The sequence below is a fragment of the Aplysia californica genome, unplaced genomic scaffold, assembly GCF_000002075.1.
Source record: "Aplysia californica isolate F4 #8 unplaced genomic scaffold, AplCal3.0 scaffold00100, whole genome shotgun sequence".
Taxonomy (NCBI): domain Eukaryota; kingdom Metazoa; phylum Mollusca; class Gastropoda; order Aplysiida; family Aplysiidae; genus Aplysia; species Aplysia californica.
The window spans coordinates 1,142,227-1,146,745 of NW_004797370.1; the positions used below are offsets into that span (position 1 = coordinate 1,142,227).

Consider the following 4,519-nt stretch of genomic DNA (forward strand, 5'->3'; position numbering starts at 1 on the left):
TCTCTCTCTCTCTCTCTCTCTCTCTCTCTCTCTCTCTATCTATCTATCTATCTATCTATCTCCATCTCTATGTGTGTGTGCGTGTGTGTATGTGTGTGTCTCTGTATGTCTGACTGTCTGTCTGTCTGTCTGTCTGTCTGTCTGTCTGTCTGTCTGTCTGTATGTCTGTGTGTCACATTAACTAAATTAAATGCTATGGAATACATTACGAGTACTCTCCCGCCAAGGAATCTAACTCACGCCTTTGGCAATCAAAGTGGAAATTTAACTACCGGTTCACCACCACAGACGTCGGTTAGGAACTTCAAAAAGAACTGCACGTATCATGAGTGTGTTCAATTAGTATGGAACGGGGATGTATCACAGTGCATAATATAGGAATTTTGGAACGCCACTGCCATTGTAAACTTCCCGAGGGGGCCTCTCGTGTCCTAGAGGTTAAAGTGTTGACCTCTCATTCAAAGGTCCCGGGTTCGAATTCGGGTAGCGACCGAAAAATTTTCTTCTCTAAAATTGTCTCCTTTCACCTCCTTTCCTGGTCTTTAGCAATGTTCTGTTGTCTGCTTTCGTTTCCACTTTCTGACCCCACCCCCTCACCTCATTTGCCCCCTCCTCTAGGCTCCTGACTCTTTCTGCAGCCTTTCTACTGCTACTCCTTGGCTCCTCCTAATTGCTGTCTTTCTGCCACACCCCTGATCTTCTGGTAGGAAAGATCTACACCTAGCCTTCTCGGAAAAGGGCGAAAAATCTCAGAGGACCCGTGTGCAAGTTGCGCACGTTAAAGATCCCCTGGTGGTCTTAAATCGATAAGAAAGAGTAGGCTTCGGCCGCCACCCGGGCAAAATTCAAAATTTCCTGCCAACTGAAAATATTAGGTGTGTCCCGCGCGCTCATATGACCTTATGCAGTTGCGAGCGCCGTAAAAACACTTACCAAAAAAAAAAAAAAAACGTGACAAATTTCTCCCTGCGAGCTGAAAAAGATTGGTATTGTCAAACAAAATACAATAGGCTTACATGTATTCTAAAATTCTGCATCGGCCGGGAATCGAACCCGGGTCACTTGTGTGGCAGGCGAGTATTTTACCACTAGACCACAAATACTCCATAGTCTAGTTTTTGTCTTACAATATTTACATTAAGTTAAAGGTTAAGTTTTCCTGCGCCTTTCTCCGTACAGATCGAAGCATTTATGTGGTAAATACTAGTCAATATATCTCCCCCTCAGCACATTTGCCCCAATTCCGCTGACCATATCTGATATTACGTTCTTGACTCATTGTACTCCTGTACAAAGGAATCGAACTTGCGCCTTTCGCTTGTAAGGGTGAAGAGTTTATCTAATACACAACAGACGCCGGTTAGGCTAGGGACTGCAAAAAGAACTTCACGTGGCAGTGTGTTAATAAAGTATGGAACAGGGGTGTTTCAGAACGCATTTACGTCTCTCCTTTCTTGTTGTGTATGAGTGAGTGCATTATATGAACTTTGAAAGGACACTGTCGTTGTGAACGACAAGATAAATTCCCCCTCCTGGATTTTTAAAAATATATCATTGTTAAATAAGAGAACATATTATTATATAATTTTGCAACGGTTCGGAATCAAATCCAGGCCACCAACACGGCAATAGAATATTATACCACTAGATCACTAATGTTTCACCTGTTTCTCCATACTTTTCCTTTTGAACTATTTCCATCATATTCCTTGTGGTTTGTTCCGACTGGAGGGGGGGGGGTGGGGCACATTATTGAAGTCTTTGCTTAATAACAACTTCTATCCATACGGTGCTACAACGTTCATTCTAAAGAGGAAAGGCAGTGAGGATCAGGGTTGGGGATCAGGGTTGGGGTGGGTCAAGGTCACCACTTGTCCAATTTTCTCTCGCTCAGCACGTTTTTCCAATCCAGCGGGATAAAGCATCTCTACAAAAATAGTTACATGTACTCAATGCAATAGTTCTCCCCACGCGAGAACCGAACTTATGTCTTTTGTGATCAACGGGGGAGAGCTTAACTTTTACAGCACTGACACTGTTTCGAAACCAAAAATATAAACATCAACTACAAGGTTTTTAAAAAAAGTAACCTGCATCGGCCGGGAATCGAACCCGGGTCACCCGCGTGGCAGGCGAGTATTCTACCACTAGACCACCGATGCTTCACAGTCTAGCTTTTGTTTTACAAAACATGAATCTCCATCAAGTCATAGATCTAGCAAAAATATTTTCCAGTATTTTACAAGGACAAATTTATGCAAATATCTGTGTGGCAACAGATGTTTTTAATACAGTACGAGGTACAAACTACTTTTTTTAGCATGGCTTAGTAATTGGGAGGGCGGAAGAGGATGTGGGGTAGGTCACTATACTGGTCAATATTCGTCCCCTCAGTACATTTTTTTCCAATCCGGCTGACAGTAGCTGGAGTCACAACGCGTTGGAATCAGGCATGTCAATTTTTGGGCATGTTGAGCTACTGGTATCATCTAAAAGCCTCATTTGCCTTGCTCTTGATGAAAAAAATACCCGTCTATCTTGAATAGAGGTCGAGATATGTGTGATTGAAGGAGGTGAGGGTCATCTGGTTTCAGATGTAAAATTAACGAGAAAATGGCCTGCCAAAGTGGAGCTATTACTTTAGCTTGAGAGTCCGTGGAAACTGAAAATTCACATTTGTTCCGCCTTTAACCAATGTTTTTCCGTAAAATCCACTCAGAGATTTGCTTCTTAATGGGCCTGAAAAGTGTTGAACCAAAAAAACAAAAATTCGGTTGAAAAATCCCAGACCTAGGGTAAAATGCCAATTTCTTGACTTTCATTATTTTGACGAGCGCCTGATTTCACCACGTTGCCTCACCCACAAAGGAATCAGATCAGACCCACGCCTTTCACGCGCAATTTCTGTTATTACTTGTCAAAATTGTCTCTCCTTTGTTACGCTTTTTCTGTCCCCCTGGGTGGCATAAAGTTTCTCCAAAGCAATAAACTGCATGTACTCGATGCAACAGTTTTTCTCTACTTAAGAATTGAAGTTATCCTTCTTGTGAGCAACAAGAAGGAGCTTAACTGTTACATAGCTGACGTTGTGTCGAAACCTAAAACAAAAACGCCGAACTACTGATGGGTAGTTTTGTACAACGTTAAGAAAAAAGCTTCTGCATCGGCCGGGAATCGAACCCTGGGTCACCCGCGTGGCAGGCGAGTATTCTACCACTAGACCACCGATGCTCCACAGTCTAGCTTTTGTTTTGCATTCCCATTAAGTTAAAGATAAAGGTTTCCTGTGCCTTTTCTCCAAACAGATCGAAGCCTTTATAACGTGGTAACAGCGAAGACGAGAAGGAAAGGGGAGAGGGAGGGATGTGGTCACTACTAGTCAACATCCATCCTCTCACTACATACTTCCAAGGTGTCATTTCTTTCAGTCTCAGACTCCGACACATTTCCCTTTTCTCCTCATCGCTTGGCATGATTACGAAATTGACACCGACGTCCTTTGAGTGGCACAGTTTGGCACTTGCGCTGTAGTACGAAAAGGTCGTGGGTTCAACTCCGGAGTGGGGAAGTTTTTTGTTTTTTAAAAATTAAAATACTGGTATTTCCGTCAATCATGGCCCTGGTTTGACTGGCAGTATCGAAGCAGCCCGCCTCCAGAATATTCTAAGTTGTGTCGATTGAGGTGTAACACACCCGCAATAATTACTTTACATGAAAAGTATGATTTGCCAGAAAAATGATCTATGACTTTAACCCAAGAAAAACTCTTGGTGCGAATACTTTTCGGATAGGAAGCTATGGAAGTGTTCCAAGTATGTGAATCAATAATATATCATTTTTAGTAAAAGAAAACTGCAACGGCCGGGAATCGAACCCGGGTCACCCGCGTGGCAGGCGAGTATTCTACCACTAGACCACCGATGCTCCTGTTCAGTAGGCACAGCTAGATCTAGAAGTATTACTTCAAATCATTTCTGTGTGTGAGTAAAGATGTTTGGTCTTGTGCGTGGGGCGTTTGAAAATCGAAACCCCTGCTTGGTGACAGATGATGGTGATGATGTGTGCGTGTGGGTGAGAGAGAGGGAAAGAGGGAAAGAGAAAGAGAGGGGGGGGGCAGAAAGAGAGAGAAAGAGAGGGAGAGAGATAGCGAGATAGCGAGCGGGGGGGAGAGTTGTCGAGAGAGCCTTGAGATAGAGTAAGGGATAGAGAAAGAGAGGGGGGGAGAACGAGAGAAAGCGGAAGAGAAAGAGAGAGAGGAGAGAGAGAGAGAGAGAGAAAGTGGGAGAGAAAGAAAGAGAGAGAGAGCGCAAGAAAGCGCGGAGCTAGTGGAGTGGAGAAGGTCGCATCTCTAAGGGTGCGGCTATGCCAAACACTCCGGAGCTCAGGTCGCGGTCTAATCCTGGGGGTCTGTGGGAAGGGGCGTGTCTGTTTGGGTGGTCGTCAATGTTTTGCACCCCCATGAACACCTTGGACCATATAAGAAGCGGGCTGCATCGACTTTGCATTTCAGGGTCGAAAT

General features: G+C 44.0%; 3 non-coding genes across 3 annotated transcripts; all 3 read right to left on the reverse strand.

The window, feature by feature from the left end:
- Positions 1-2,091: 2,091 nt before the first annotated feature.
- On the reverse strand, positions 2,092-2,162 carry TRNAG-GCC. Its single transcript has one exon. It is a non-coding gene; the product is annotated as a tRNA-Gly (tRNA).
- A 997-nt stretch (positions 2,163-3,159) lies between these two features.
- Positions 3,160-3,231, reverse strand: TRNAG-GCC. Its single transcript has one exon. It is a non-coding gene; the product is annotated as a tRNA-Gly (tRNA).
- Positions 3,232-3,853: 622 nt separating this feature from the next.
- On the reverse strand, positions 3,854-3,924 carry TRNAG-GCC. The gene has a single exon. It is a non-coding gene; the product is annotated as a tRNA-Gly (tRNA).
- Between the last annotated feature and the right edge of the window lie 595 nt (positions 3,925-4,519).